Below are 17,195 nucleotides of genomic sequence, written 5' to 3'. Positions count from 1 at the left end.
ACTTCACGATGCACCGACGGCGGGGCACATTGGAGTTTTGCGTACATACCGACCGCGTACGATGGCGGTTCTTCTCGCCGGGTCTTTACCGCTGTGTGCGTCGTTATGTCGCAACTTGCGAATTGTGTCAGCGCCATAAGAAACCCCCCCTGCCACCTGTCGGACGACTCCATCCAATTGAAGTTCCCCCTGAACCGTTCTTTCGTGTAGGCCTTGACCTGCTTGGCTCTTTTTCTAAGATGACTAGAGGGAATAAGTGGATCGCCGTCGCTGTTGATTACGCGACATGCTACGCCATAACAAAGACGTTGTCGGCTAATTGTGCAGCAGACATTGCCGATTTTCTCCTTCACGACGTCATTCACCAGCACGGTGCACCTCGACAGTTACACACAGACCACGGCCGCTCGTTCTTGTCGCGAGTTATGGACGACCTCCTCCGCTCTTTGCCACTGATCACAAGCTGTCCACCGCCTACCACCCACTAACGAATGGTCTTACCGAGCGTCTCAACCGACCACTCACAGAGATGCTGTCAATGTAGGTTTCCAACGACCACTGCTACTGGCACACCACGCTGGCCTACGTGACATTCGTGTATAACTCGTCCCGACATGACAACGCAGGGTATTCACCCTGTTATCTTTTGTATGGTCGCGACCCCACCTTGCCCTTTGACACCATCCTACCTTCTGTGCCCCACGTAGCCACTGAGTACGATCGCGAAGTCATCGATCGCGCTCACATGGCGCGTCAAATCGCACGATCTCACTTATTAGCCTCGCAGCATCTGCAAAAAGAGCATTACGGCTGATGCCATTGCTATGTTCAGTTCGCCCCAGGTGCTTGGGGGCTCCTTTGGTCACCATGTCGTCGGGTCGGCCTCTCCCAGAAGCTTCTCTCTGGCTACACAGGGCCTTATGCAGTCATACGTCTAGTTATCGACGTCGATTATGAAATCGCGCCGTTACAGTTTGATCCATGGGCAAGTCCGCCGCCTGTTGACGTCGTGCACATTTCGTGGCTGAAGCCATACTTCGCTCGCAGTTCTTTGACTACCATACGCCGAGACGGCGCTTCATCACCCGGGTGTCCAGTTACGGAAGCATGAACGAAGAGAGGAAGAAGAAGATCGCGAGACGCTGGCTGTTGCGGGTCGTTGGTGGTCAGAGATCCTAACTACTCAGACTCATTGTGCGTATATATATATATATATATATATATATATATATATATATATATATATATATATATATATATATATGTATTGTTACGTTTCGCCTACGACGCGCGGTATAGCCGGCGCGGATGCAACGGACGCCGGGGCTTCGTTCAAAGCGGCGGACATTTTGGCCCGTTCAGCGCTGCCGCAACGCCTCCCCGCCAAGCGCGTCCAGGCATGTTTCAATGCCACGTGTCTTCGTGTGTGCGTGTGTGTGTGTGTGTGTGTGTGTGTGTGTGTGCATATTGGTGCCCACGCTTGTCAAAGCGCGGCAGCCGGGGAGAGGAGCTCCCCAACTATGAAGCGAGGAGGTCTGACCGGGGCCGGCCCGGCGGATGCGTCGCCTCCTAGTCTCAACTTGCCCGAGTGGCGCCGTCACATGCGCCCCATCTAGAGCCGTTCCTTCTTGCCGTCAACTCCGAGAGTATAAAAGCAGCTGCCCACGGACGCCGAGAGAGGCTCCGATTTCTTCCGTTGAGTAACGTGCTCTCCCGTCTCTCCACTTCGGTCGATCTGACCGGCCGCTCTTTTGCGATGCTAGAATAAACAAGTTGTTCTGTTAGCAGTCGACTCATCCTTTGCCAGCACCTTCGGATGCTTCCAGTTGTGCCCCAGGCCGCCAGGCCAACGCTACCCTTGGGGTTTGCGACCCAGATGCTACAATATATATATATATATATATATATATATATATATATATATATATATATATATATATATACATATATAATCTTCCATGCTCCCAACATCCCCGTAACAATATGGTTCGTTATACACGTATACAAATCTACCAACTATTGTGGCTTGAAGGCGGTTCTTCAATGAAGCTCTCGAAAACTTGGGGCGCTGAATATGTGTTACTGGGCTTGCTCTAATCCGGGGAACAATCCTTAGTGTTCGCAGGCATCCGCGCCCCACTTTATCTTCTCCAACACCACGCGCACACTTCTCGGCAGCGCCAATAAATAGCACAGCGTGTACAGAAAGCTTGGTTGGCGCATGACGCGTTTGTAACCGTTTGCACGTACCAGCGCACCATGCTCAGGCTTCACGGCAGTGGCCTCAGATGTTGCCCAGGGTTCTTACGGAAGCGCAGAAGAGGAGTCCACCTTATGCATAACTCGTTTTTACTGTGGCAATCCGTTCTGTGGCTACATTAGGTCGATGCTAAGCACATCGCCGGCGAAAGTCTTGATAAGATGGCTTCTGCTGAGTTTGGAAATTTTGCAAATTTTCTTAGATTGTATATAAGTTTTCATTATTTTGTTGTAAGTGTGACCTGCGCATTTTTTTTTATTTGGTCCAGCGGATCCCATTATTTGTGGCCGCGAGTCATGTTTTTCTTCATTTCATATCACCTTCCCCCTTTTTCCTATCTCAAACTTCTATTTCTGTACTTTGCTTATTAACTGTAAGTAGCTGCTGCGCCCCGAAAGGTTCTAATTGCCAGCCTTTTCTTTAGCCCCTATTTCCTTCTGGGTTACTGTATATATTGCGTTAGAGAAAAACAAAAGACAGCCTTTCTCGCTTCGTGTGAGGGAGCTTAGTGATGACATGCGTGTCCCACTCCTCGAGCTTCGCCTAATGCATCCAACCAAGTTGTTACCGCCGTGGGAGTGGCAGGTCATAGAATGTGATATATCCATTTTAGAACTACCAAACACGCACCAGAGATAGAAATCCGAACTCATTTCCTAGAACTCCAGCACAAGCACTCCTGCGCAGAGTTCTACACAGACGCTTCGAAGTCTAATGCCCGGATGTCCTATGCTGCCGTCAGCCCATCCTTCTCAGAATCCGATGTACTACATCCGGAAACAAGTATATTTACGGCCGAGGCCTACGCGTTACTGTCTGCTGTGAAGCATATAAGAAAATCAAAACTTCAGAAGTCAGCGATATATACAAACTCCCTAAGTGTCATGAAGGCGCTGATGTCACTCTATACACAAAAAAATCCAGTACTTAATGAACTATATTCCGTCTTGTGTAAAGCATACATATCTAACCAGCATATCATTATATGCTGGGTACCTGGCCATAGGAGCATCGAGGGCAACGTTCTGGCGGACGAGATGGCCACGTCTATAGCATCGCAAGCCGTTAACCCTACCGCTGAGGTGCCTGTCACAGATCTGAGGCCTTTCTTGCGAAGGAGGCTGCGGGCCCACTGGCAACGCATGTGGGACGCGGAAAACGATAATAAGCTCCACCTAATAAAGCCACAGTTAGGACTCTGGCCCTCTACAACAAAATCGGGCCGACCAGATGTCCTATTCTGTCGTTTAAGAATAGGACACACATTTGGCACCCATAACTTTCTACTGACCGGAAGTGAGCCTCCAACCTGTGGTAGATGCGGGAAGAGGCTGACCGTACTCCACGTCCTCCTGGAGTGTCGGGAAGCCGAATCTGAGAGAAAGAGACATTTTTCCTTAGCATACCGACAGCACATTCCTCTTCATCCTGCAATGTTTCTTGGTCCAGAACCGCTTTTTAATACAGACACAGTGCTACGTTATCTTAGAGATGTGGTCTTACATGTTATTAGTCCCATGAATTCGTAGCGCCTCCTCTCCCCAGAGGATGCCACTGCGATAATTGTTTTGCATAGCACATGCCTCCAGGCCCTTGTGTGTTTCAAGGGCTCTAAGGAGGGAGTAGTGCTGTAGCATTTCCTTTAATTAAATATATTTTACCTATCGTATCATTCTTTTTAAATGCATCTAAATGTTCATAGTACAAGTCATACGTCATCGCCATAATTTTATTATACAGATTTTACGCACTTTAGAGTGTATATTTTAAGGCCCCTTTACAGCCACGTCACACCAACTTCATCGTAATCATAATTACACCGCAAACTCATTACCACAGACATGGCGCTCTTTGGCCATACCTGGCCCTTGCGCCATAAAACCCCATACATCACCATCAGAGAAAAACAATATGAATTACAATGACTGATCGTACCATGACACACACAGTCTAATTATTACATGAAGTTGTATCTCCCAGAAAAGTAATCCGATTTTTTAGAGACTTTGTATAGACTACAACTAAATATTAGGCGACAATAAATTACTTCTTTTAAGTTACATCTCCGCTTTCATTCGCATACAACCTTCTCCTTCACTTATCTGCATCACTTACTTCCAGTAAGTACAAACAAGAGACTGCAGTGGCTGTATACTATATTCTGCATGTTCTATACTAGACGACACAACGCAATAGACTGCCAAAGTTTCTGTATAACATCAACTGGATAGTCCTCTACCCTCTATGAACCTTCTAGGTGTAGCATAGGCCAGCATTTTAAACTAATACGCAAGATGTTGCTCGCTTTACTCGCCGTACATTCTGATGCACAAAACTTTCTACTGCATCGTTAGCCCCGTGGAGCACCAAATGTCTGCATGGCAGTTTTCGCCATCTTTTTCTCCGATTTATTCGTGCTACGAATTTCGCCACGCTAGATTTACAGTCGTATTAGTAGGTGAAAATAAGAGTTAGGTTTATCGCAAGCATAAGTGATACACTAAAAAATTGTTCAGCTCAGCAAGCGTGAGTGTCGATTATTTTTTGCACGCTTGTTCTGAGCGGGGTGTGCTTTCATGCTGAAAACTCCCGCTTCCTAAGCACGACAAGCGGGACGCATAACGCTTGAGAAGCCTGAGTGAAGGCTCTTTTTATGCACGCTTGTTTTAGGCGTGGTGCGCTTCCACACTAAGCGCTCACGCTTGCCATCCGTGACCGGTTACCTTCCTAACGCTTAGTGAAGGTGAAAGATATATGAATTTTACTTACTTGATGCGGCATTCTCCTCCTCTGTAAGGTGCCTTTCCCACCGTTAGAAATAATTTTAAAGGAAATCTGAAAGAAAATATTTGCTGTGCCGCATTTATGGTCGTGGTGGCTGCTTGGGGAGTATAGTGATGCCCACCATTAAGTTGCTAATTACATAAATCAACTTCAAATGTTCATCTTGCACACGTGCAAACCAGAACAATGCACTGTAACAGCATAAATGAGCTTGCTAGCTGTGCTATAAATGCAGAATGCGGTTTATAGTACAGGTGGAAAGGATAAAATAAGAGATAAGCTTCCATTAATTCGCGGGTTACTCTCTGAATATTGTACATAACGGTAGATACTGTAGGCTTACGCTCAAATCAAGAGCCGCAATGCGTCATTGTACGTTTTCTCGCGTATATGCTGAACAAAAAATAGGTTTCCAAACGATAAAAAAGTGGCCTGCCTACGCTTATTATTTGTTCTCGCATTTACAACATTAGCATGGGCCTGAAAGTTGTAAGAGAAAAGTTATTCTTTTCGTTAAAACATTGTAATTTCAGATTAGCATCTTCCTATATAAGGATTGCCTAGCTAACGAAAACAATGGCAGATGTGCTCATTTCATTTTAACATCATTTAGAACCTGCATCATGAAAGACCACCGACTGCGTAAAGTCGATATGTACAATGAGTCAATGCCGATCTTGAGCTGTGCGTGCGCCCGCAAAATGTGCCGTTAGGTATGAAAGGGAGAGTAGCCAGTGAATTATTGAAAGCTTGTGTCTTATTTTATGCCTACTATCTGTACTGTACCATAAGCCGCATTCCATACTTACAGTACAGCTAGCAAGCTCCTGTTACGCTGCCGCAGTGCAGTGTTCAAGTTTCCACATGCGCAAGGTGAAAATTGAAAGTTGATTTTTGTAAGTAGCTAATGAATGGCGGGCATCACTATATTTTTCATGCAGCCGCCACGCCAATAATTGCGGCACAGCAAATATTATCTTCCTTCACCTTTATTTTGAAATGATTTTGACGGTCAGAAAGGTACCTTACAGTGGAGGAAAATCTCGTATCTTTCACCTACTCTAAGCGTTAGGAAGCTCGCCAGTCACAGATCGACAAGCCGCACATTGCAATTGTGGCGTTAAAGCTTCGTTATACAGGTCTCAAAAGTGAGTAGTGTTAGCGGAATGAAGGCGTTTTAGGTTGCCTCTGAAACTTCGGTTGTGTCAAAGCCATGAGTCGTTGAAGGCTGTGCAAGACAAGCTTTCACAAAGCATCTTGCACAAGTGCACCTAAAGGTTTCTACAATTCAGCCCCTGATATACGTTTGTCAAAAAAATTAAGTGAGGAATTCTGTGAGGATTGCTGTGAGGCTTTGCATTTTGAATAAAAGCTGATGAGCAAAATAGAACGAGGAATATAAACGAATTTTAAATTCGCGGTAAACATTTTATTCTTAATAACTTACAAGAATGCTTCCTTCTATAAAAGAACAATCCGAGAATAATGGACACTGTCAAATCGGCTCCAGATGAACTCCTGATGTCGCTTTGAAGCAGCATGTGGGTTTTGCTATGCACTTCATTCAAACGAAGTGTAGCGTCTTCAAAAAGTCGCGTAGCCTTTTTTGCGCCCATGGAACTTCGTCGATGGCGGCACATCTCACAACTGCTTGAACAAAGCTTACCAACTGGCCGAAAACAGGCGTATACGTAACGTCGTTTACGTAACACACACACAAATGAAGCACCAAGGTTTCTTCTAGTGCTGTTTCCGGTTGCACCTTCACAATTTTTCTGGGCTCTTTGCAGCATACCAGCCGCATCACGTCGCCCCATACCGTGCACGGGCCGACGATGTCTGCGCATCAAACCTGGCAAAGCAAAATTAACAAAATAAAGTGGCACATGGTGGAATGAACCACTGACAAATTTCGCTTCCTGGGCAACTAGAAATTCATAAAAATGATTCTATCGACAAGCCTCACATTGGGAGTGCGGCGCTAAATCTTCATTATACAAGGCTCAAACCTGTGTAGTGTTAGCAAAATGAATGCGTTTCGGATTGCCTCTGAAACTTCTGTTCTGACCAAACATTTTACTCACCCCTTAAATTAGGACGCTTTTTGCGAGCCTCCTCCGCAGCCACGTGTCGTCGCCTGGGTATGATGACTCTGCTAGGGATGGCAGTGTCACCGCTGCTGGTAGGATTTTCCCGGGGCGTTTTACATTATTTGCGACAGTGTTTGAAAAACTCAACTCCCTTTCGAAGGCAAGCTGACAAAGAAAACATAGAATTAAACTTCACGAAAACATATTACAGTGCATAGTCAGCAAAGCTTCGTGACTCTTTCTTTGTTTAACTATAGCGGCATTGTCGAACAGCGAAAACAGTACAAACTAGTTTTTGTAACCTACGCACCGATTGTGTGAACTTGCTTTATACAATATTCTTCGTCATTTTCGAGGCGCACTGCGGAGGGCGGCGGCAGCAGGCGCTTTTTACCCCCACGCGCTGGGAGCCAGGCGGTTCCTTCACCGGCAGTGTTGCGCCTCCTTGCTCGAACATGGCCAACAACGCGAACCGCGACGCGGCCGCCAAATTGGGTGCCAGCTAGCCAAAGCTGACGAGCGCAAGACGCCGAGACCGGCGGAAACCGAACGGCGAACGAGAGAAACGACTTACAGCCGCGGCAACGAGAGCAACACTCCTCATTTCTTTCTTGTCGATTTTCTAGGACTGCCGCACGACCCTAGACAAACAGAAGCTACATAGAGAATTTGGCCTGACACTAACGCGAAGTTCAGAACTCAGCAGAGAGCTCTGCACAATGCACTAAAAACGTCGCTATTCGGAAAATAGTTCTGAAACATATAATGAGCAAGAATATTAGAAAATTATTTGTTTACCCAGTGATTTCAAGGGACCGCGAATGGCAGGTGAGTGCCCACAGTAAGAACACCATCCGGCCGGCATGTTGGAGTTCGTAGGGAGCGGCGCCGTGTCCCGCGACAACTCCGGGCAGTCATACTCGGTGTTCTTGCACCTATCGCGCCGCGCATCACGCAGGTCAGTCAATGTCAAATTACTCGTCGCGTAGTTCCTTCTTCACCACTTTTTTACCTTCAGAAAGCCAGCACTCCGCAGAGTACACACGTGAAAGGCAGGTCGACACGAAGCATAAGTGTCTGCTACACAGCCAATGGCTCCAGCGGCTCTAACCCTGTTTTCCCGCCAAAGTTACCGAAGCGAGCTCCACCCTTCAATGCCTTTGCGTCAAAAAAGAAAAAAAAATGAAAGGAAGCACAAATCACATCAACAAATCAGAAGCGACTAACAGCCTCGCCACTTGGCACCCTTAGGAATATGTGTCAGGATTTATGTACGCGTGCTAAGGAGATGTGCAGTAAAACACGTTGCGGGGCTAGTTGGTGCATAGCTTTCAAGAGGTGAAGCGCCAATAGTGACGGCACACAAGAAGAAATACAGACAGGACAAGGCGCTTCCTGTCTGTATTTCTTCTTGTGTGCCGTCACTATCGGCGCTTCACCTTTCGAAAGGAGATGTGCGACGGGCGGCACGAGCTTTTCCTTAGCGACAGTTTTCCGCTTCTCACGCATAGAATCTTGCATCACGCGTAAAGAAAGAAATCGAATGTCGGCTTGCTCAATCCGCGTCACGCTTGGATGAGGAAAAACAACGCGTATTTTGAGTGACCTGGTGCTCAAAACGAAGTTTACGACGCCGAGGAGCGCGTTTCACGCTTACTACGTGTTAAAATATTTAGAGTGTACATTTCAGGACGACTCATCCCATCCCTTTCTCGCTTCTCAAACACATTTTATTGCTATAACGTTAGGAGCCCGAAGTCGCAGAAAATATGGTGTCAGTGTCGGCATCCGCGAAGTTGTCTGTGAGCGAACATTTTAGGTTTATACTTTTCTGTACATGTATATGCCACGTCTTGCTATATGACATGGTGTATTTGTACATCATTCTGCCACAAATGTTGTTCATACCTTATTTCGCATTCTTGGCGAAGTTACTTCTCCGAATTTTGAAAATCACAGTCCAGAAACAAATGACATGAAACAAAACACCGGCCGCGCATGCCTTTTATGTTAGATGTTCTAAGATCAAAATAATAAAACTGAGAAAGACTAACATAAACTACTACTAAATGATGTAATTTTGTTGGTGAGGTGGTGCACAACCTACGGTATCAACACAGGCAAGAGGCCGCATTTCCACCAGACGACTCAGCCTAATGCGTAGCGTTCGCTGCCAGCTTTACGTATCAAACAGTATGCTTACATAAGCTGCACTTGCCGGAAAGTGTGAGGAGCAGTCAGAGATCATTGAATACTATCGCGTTCAATTCTAAAAGGTAAGGGTTAACGCCATCCGCCAGCTTCACATATTCAAGAGCAAATATTACTCCTGCAGAGCTCTCAGAACGGGTATATTTAGAAGTTCTTATATTAAAAAATAAGCAAATTTTTCATAGATCGGCAAGGGATCAAGAGCCGAAGACCTTTAACAGCGTCTGGAAACTGTAGCTTATAATACCAAGCAAATGTCTCTATGCCAAAACAGGTTTAAAAATATTGAGAAGATAAATGAGCTGTAGTGCACACGGCAAGAACTCCGTGAAATATGGCCGACAGATAACCAAGATATATATATATATAAAGTGTGTGTGTGTGTGTGCACTGCATCAGAACGGCAAGTTGGGCCAGTTGGTTGTGATTCATGGTAAGGGCTGTAACAGCGCACCCAAAACAATGACAACAGAAGGAATAAAACGACGACACCGCGCTGAAACGACGAAACGACGACACAGCGCCGTGCCGTCGTTTTGTTCCTTCTGTTGTCCTTGTATTGGGTGCGCTGTTACAACAGTTACCGTGCATGTGTCTATTGGCACAAGCTAGTTACGCTAGAAGCCGATGATGAAGAAGTGTGCGCGGTAGCTGCTGAAGAAACGAACACAAAACGGCCGTTCACTTGGATATGACTGCTTGCCTTTTCCTCTCGCGACAAACTGGTGGAGGCGCCGGGTACGCATCCACCTTATGCCTACTGGTCCTGAACCAGCAGCTACCGACGCCAGTTCTTCAGGGACGGCAGAAATCCAACGAAGCAGCCGTCGCCTCCAAGGTCTTCCACCGCAATACTGTCCCCTGGCAAGCTCCGTGAGGAAGATGTCAAGAACAACCGCAAGCAAAATTAAGGGGATCCGAATTGCTGCTGCACAATGCATCGTCAACGCGTCTTGCACGCCTAACCCGTTCCACGGCGACGCCTTTGAGGACGTTGAAGGCTGCTCGGGCCATTTCGACCAGGTCGCCGCCTTTAACGACTGGAACGATCGCCGTAAATTAAAGAACGTCTACTTTTCCCTTTTAGATGCGGCAAGAGTATGGTACAAAAAGCACGATGCCTCATTTACCAGCTAGCAGGAGCTTTACCGACTGCTTCGCGACGCCTTCAGCATCCCCGAAAGGAAAGAAAGAGCCCAAGAGGCACTGTCTTCAAGGTTCCAAATACCGAACGAAACCATCGCCATGTTCGTCGAAGACATGACGCGATTGTTCCGTCAGACCGACCCACGAATGCTAGAAGACATGAAGGTGCGTCTGTTAATGCGAGGCGTAAAAGAACAGCTTTTCGCGGGCCTCGTGAGAAATCCTCCTACAACAGTGTCTCAGCTCATTCGTGAGGCAACAGTCATGGAACGTATGCTTCGACAGCGGCTCTCGCAGTATAAACGCCTGACCACAATGACTGGTGCATGCCCTGTCGTAACTGCAAATGATGACAGGGAGTCCCTTAGCGAACTAATACGGCAAATTGTTCGAGAACTGCAGAAATCCGATGCATCGGCTCCGGCACCTCCGAGTGCCGCGGCTCTTACGGACGTCATTCGGGAGGTAATCGGCAAAGCAGTTCATCCCTCGCCACCAACACGTACCGAATCCCCCCCCGTTCTCGTACGCGGATGCTCTTCGGTTTAGCGCGTCATCGACAGGCCGTTTCTCGTAGCTGCCTGCTGGGATTCCTCGACGCTTCCCAAGTCAAATCCACCGCACGTATCTGCAAGCAGCCTTTCATCCTTGTCCGCGCACGTCTGCAGTGTAGCGCGCTCCCAACAACACTCCGTTGTGCTACCACTCTGGGGAGGCTGGTCACATGTATCGCGATTTCCAGTACCGACGGATTGGTCTGCGGGGATACCATCCGGACGCCCGTGGCCCGCGCTATGGCAAACGCCGGCACGAAATCGAGGAATACTTGGAAAGTAACCGGCTTCCTCCTGCCGCGCAGCGAAGACAGGGGCGGTCGCCATAACCTCGTCGGTACGCGTGACCAAACCGCGCTCGACCCGCCTTTGATTCCGATGGAGTCAACGATGGAAGCTCCCGCCGGGGAAACTGAAAACGGCGACCTCCGAGGGTGAGGCCGCTGTCATGCGAACCGTCAAATATCCTCCGTCGACGCCACCCCCTCACGACGTACCACTGGCGCCTTCATTCGAAACTGCCAAAAGAACTTCCGCTGCTATTAATCCTTCCATCGACGGTTATCTGGTAGCTGTCCTTGTCGATACGGGAGCTGAGATTACTCGGTTATGAGTGCTTCAATATTAACACGGCTGCGAAATGCGCTGACAGCGTGAAACGGCCCACTTCTGATTACGGCTGGAGGTCACCTCGTGTCACCCATTTGACGATGCACCATCAGACTTGCAATTTCCACTTCGACTTTCGTAGCGTCTTCCCTTGTTCTGTCGAAGTGTTCTCGGCTGGTTATACTAAGCCTTGACTTTCTCCAAGAATATGGGACGGTCATTAACCTGCGTGATGTGTTCGTGACTTTTTCTATATTTCTTCAGATTCGAGTATGGAGAATCACCATTGCCGCGAGGCTTTACACATGGCCGATGAATGCATGACGTTACCACCTCGAAGTAGCATCTTCGTCCTAGTTGAAGGCCCCCAAGACCAACTAGGAATAGGCATCGCCGAAGGTAACCTCACCATTTTGCTGGATCGAAGAGTCGGCATCGCACGAGGTCACGTAGAGCTCCAAAATAGGCAAACCACGATCTTAGTTACCAACTTCAGTGGCGAATAAAAGCACTTTGCGAGGCATACCATCATGGCCTACTCTGAAACGGTGGCCGAGTCCAACGCCTGTGCTTTGGTAACGATAATCTCGATTCCGGAACCCAGCGATGGGGACTTGACCAGTCACATAAACGCCAACCCCCAGCTAGACCAAACCGAAAAGGACCTTCACTATGTGATCATCCTTTATCGACTGTTTCGACACCACGTCGTAGGTCAAACAGACTCCTTTAACTAAACACATAATCGTCACTGAACCGACCGTCCAACCTGTTAAATCGAATTAAACAAATGCTAGACGATGATGTCATTCAACCATCGACAAGTCCTTCGGCTTCACCTGTTGTATTATTTAAGAATAAAGACGGTTCAATACCATTCTGTGTCGATTATCGCAAACTGAACATGGTCACGAAAAAAGACGTTTGCCCGCTTCCTCGGATTGACGACTCTTTCGATCGCCTGCGACATGCTCGTTACTTTTCTTTGTTGGATCTGCGTAGTGGGTGCTGGCAGATTGAACTTGACGAACCGGACCAGGAAAAAGCAGCGTTTATAACACCCAATGGTCTCTATCAAATTAAAGTCCTTTTGGCATTGTGTTTCGCTCCTGCCACATTTCAACGCATGATGGACACAGTTTTATCTCACCTCAAGTGGTACTCATGTTTACTCTACTTAGACTATGTCCAGCGGCTTGAGGCGGTTCTTCAAGCCATCCGCACCACCGTCTCTTAAGTGTGAAAAATTTCACTTTGGCTACGAGGAGCTTAAATTTCTAGGTTATATTGTCAGCAGCACCGGTATGCGCCCTGGCCCTGACAAAGCCATGGCCGTTGCTCTGTTCCTGGTACCGAAGACAAAGCGCGGTTTTCACTGATTTTTCGGGCTTTGTGCGTATTACTGCCTTTTTGTGCCCAATTTTTGTGAGATTGCCTAACCTTTGCAACGACTCATATAGAACGACTTCACACTTGTTTGGGGCCGGCACAATTCGACGCCTTCCACAACCTTCAGCGACGTCTACAGACGCCACCAATCCTTGGTCACTTTGACACCATGGCCGACACAGAAGTGCGTACTGATGCTAGTAACGTTGGCTTCGGAGCGACACTCGTGCAGTTTCAAGCTGGCGCTGAACGCGTTATTGCGTATGCCACTCCAACATTATCTGCTGCTGAAAAAAACACTACTGAGCAACTGAAAAGGAATGTCTGGCCGTCGTATGGGCTATCCAGAAGTTCTGGCCATACTTGTACGTACGCCGCTACTGCGTCGTCATCGAATACCACTCTCTCTGCTAGCTGGCGAATCTCAAGGATCTTTCAGTCCGTCTCGCAAGATGGAGATATGAATATAAAAGTGTAGAAATAATGTATTTCACAACTACTAAACTACGCAGGTAATTCCTGCAGGTTGGCACAAAAATATATGAGGAGCAGTTGAATTCGGTTGTTGAGATATGGGATCCAGAATGATACGCGTGCTGTTTAGAAATAGGACTATGTGTGAATGAGTGATAAAATAAATGAGCGTAGAGCTTTATTCTATTTCTTATAAAGTGGTGAAAGTGGAGCTGCACTGTTTATGTGTGCCTTAAGCATATAACATGTGGCCTATTACAGATAACACGAAGGGCGTCCAGAAAAGAATGTCGCTGCTCTGAACGACAAAGGATTTGACAGTGTAGGGAGATTATAAAATGACAGATATAGACTGTAGTCGCCTGACGCAAGAAAATCATCTTTGTAGATGGCAGGGATGACCTATTGGAGATTGTCTTTGTTCCCCACTGTAAATAAAACAGGCCGCTGCGGCTCATGCTGGTAATGGAGATGCCTATGCGATTCTAAGTTCTTGGAGCCTTTAATTTTTCCGTGCACGAGACAATGATATTACAACACCTAAACACTGAATGTGCATGGTGATTAGAAATTGCTCCGTCAATGAACAACTTCACGTGTTCCCGTTCTTGGCATCGGCGCACTACGCCGAGGTACATTTTTCGTTGCGCGGTGGCAGATTGAAGTACACACGAAAGAAAATATGCGGCCTTACATTTTCCTGACTACCAGAGGGAACTGTTCGACATTTCATCCAAACACAGGCTGCGCCGAACTTGGGTCTCTGAACCATATAACCTGTAAGTCGTACGGTAACAAGGATTCGGTAAATGGGGATTTCAGATAAAACGTTTCTGAACATTTTATTGAAATTTGAAAGCTTATCTTTGTGCTTTCACAAAAAAATGGTTAAACACTGGAGTTTCAAAGTTGAAACCCTGCATGGCAACGTAGGACATGCCTTGAAGACATAAGCTATAACATATTTGGGTTAGGGTACGTGCTGACCTCTGCCACAAACGGAGAAAGTACTGGAACGTGTGGTAACTCTCCCTGACGAAGAGTTTGTGAGCCGGCTCCCACTTAGCACGTTATTGCAAGGCTGACGATGATAAGCAGCAGGCAAGGTTTTTCATGCTGTACCGGTCCAGCAGGGTTCAGGTGATCCTTTTTTTTGCCCTTCGATACCAGCCCCTCAGACCACAGCACTTCTGCACCAGCACCGCAGCTCCCGAATATTCGGTCCTCTATGGGTTCCCGAGGTGGCCTGATAAACGCGCCCCATGTTCATAGCCTGCCGCAGTATATCCCATAAATGGTTGCAATAGCAGAAGCATTTCAGTGAAGAGAAATAATATGAACAACATTGTCACAACAATCAGTGATGTGCTTTTCAGTTTCACTGCTGGTTCATTTATCCAAGAATCCTCAAGAACGAAAGAACCTTTGACGGCTGCGAGTAAGGTCACTGTCGAGGCAAGGAGGCAGCTCTCGGAAGAGACAGCAGAATCGTGGTTATATTAAAGTTCCAATTGCGGCAAAGAATTTCACCTGCGTAACGTCTCTGCATAATCATTTAATGCAGCGAGAAAAGCTTGAAATAATTAGCACGAGGGCTGGCAAGTCCAATATAGTTCCTGCTCCGAAGGAAGTAAAATATATGCACTTAAATATGTCACCACCTTTAAAAATATTTTTTGAAATTTTGACCTTGCGATGATTTTTTTCTTTACCTCCCAAAGAAAGCTTTACATAAAATTCAAGTGCTTCAAGAACTGAAAAAGCTTATGTTATTTTTTATTGAGGAAAATTACGCAAACGGGACTGTTACGCCAGCACTCATAAATCACGAATGGGATACAGCGATGCGAAAAACCTTCCGCACAAATGTAGCCAAGTAAGCATGTTTTGCAATGAACTGGGATACTTGCCATTCGATAAGCGGAAACAAAATTATGTCGCCAAAAGCAAACATAACTTTTTCTAATTTTTTGCTGACCATGTTTAAAGTGAATTATTATTATACGAAAACTTATTATATCTTTTCAGTATTTCTAGTTCGTTGCACAGACTAGTAGTAAAGGTAGGAGCCTACAAATTTTTCACCAAGAGATATTTATTCATTTTGAAATTATGAGACTGCACGTAACCACAAAGTGCGAAAACTACGGTTTCCGATAAAACAGTCCTCGCACAAGAGAGGTCATAACGCTCTTCACGGCTAAAATGCATCAGGCTCGTACCTAGCATCCTCCTTGGCTGTCGCAAGCTCAGGCATTGCTATTATTGCTGCTCGTGTTTTCTTCAAGGAGAACTTTCCCATCACTGGTCGATTGATGTCGCGCCTTCTTCATATAGTAGTGGTCTCTGTTGTAACATGTAATATGGTGTGGTGGCCCGGTTCAATGCCGCTTCCCTCAAAATATCGGATGTACACACGACCGCAAAAGCTTATGGATCACTCGAGCCCGTGTCCAACTGCCTCTTCAGGACAATTCGGCTACGGCAGCTGCAATCGACAGCAGTGCTTCCGCAAAGACCCATCTATCTTTTAATCAATGGCTTGTATATTTTTTCAGTCAGGACATATATATTCAATCTTTATTTTTTAGCGTCAAGAGAGCTTGTGCTGCCCGCCTATGTGCTTTTTTCTCGAGAGCAGCATATCCACATAAGTGTTATCAATGGCGTACATGCACTTCAGATGGCATCAGTTTGGTTTACGGGTTTTGACGATGTTTTTTTTTTTTTTTTTGCTGACAGTTATCGTTGCTGCTTTTACAATTTGTTTTGATTGCAACTTGATGTTGTACAGGTAGCGCGAGCATAAATGCTGAGGCACTAGTAGAGAAAAATACACCCTTCGCCCGAAACCACGGTATTGTGTGACATGCTGTCGTGGTGGACTCCACATCAATTGACAGCACACGGCATGTTTGCATTTCACCCTTATTCCTATGATCGGCTGCTGCTATCTAATTCGCATGCCCCGTTCTATAGCAGCGCAAGGCCCACACCGTCACGCTACGACAGTGCTTGCCGTTAGAACAATGAGGAATAATCGGGTGCAATGACACTGTACAAATTTATTCATAAATCCATTGCTAGAAATGCCATGGCAAATGTAGTAAAGCCTTAGTAGGATGTGAAATGCCCCCTGTTTTTGAACCAGCTTATTAATTCGTGTTGGAATTGACTTGTACAGAGCGTTAATATTATGCGGTTGAGAAAGAAGGTTCTGGTATTCTTGTGTGAATGCCTGCAAAACTGTATCAGCAGGGAGTCTGCGGTTGACGCGTGTCGACAAGCGTTTTTTTTTTTTTTCAGAATGTCTGACACATCGTTTATAGTATTCAGGTTGGCGCCTTAAGGAGGCGACTCAAGCTGGCACACAGCAAGTTTATCGAGCAATGTGCTCACAAAACATGCTTTATGTACCGGACTGTGGTCATGCTGGAAAATGTAGCAACCGTCGTTGAACAGACCGTCCAACGAATACGGAATCAACCGTCTGATGATGACTTCGCAGTACCGCAGCGCCGTAGAGAGCTCTTCCAGACGCACAAGGGGACCAAGGCCGTTTTTGTAATCCTTCCCCACACGATCACGGAAAATCGTCAACTGGGGAGAACACTTTGCTGGTACTCAGGCAGAAGTCTATAGAAAAAGGCATAAAATTAGATTAGAGTAACACATCTT

This window comes from Dermacentor andersoni, chromosome 7 (assembly GCF_023375885.2).
Source record: "Dermacentor andersoni chromosome 7, qqDerAnde1_hic_scaffold, whole genome shotgun sequence".
Classification (NCBI taxonomy): Eukaryota; Metazoa; Arthropoda; class Arachnida; order Ixodida; family Ixodidae; genus Dermacentor; species Dermacentor andersoni.
The sequence above is the reverse complement of the archived record's forward strand: the minus strand, read 5'-3'. Positions refer to the sequence as shown.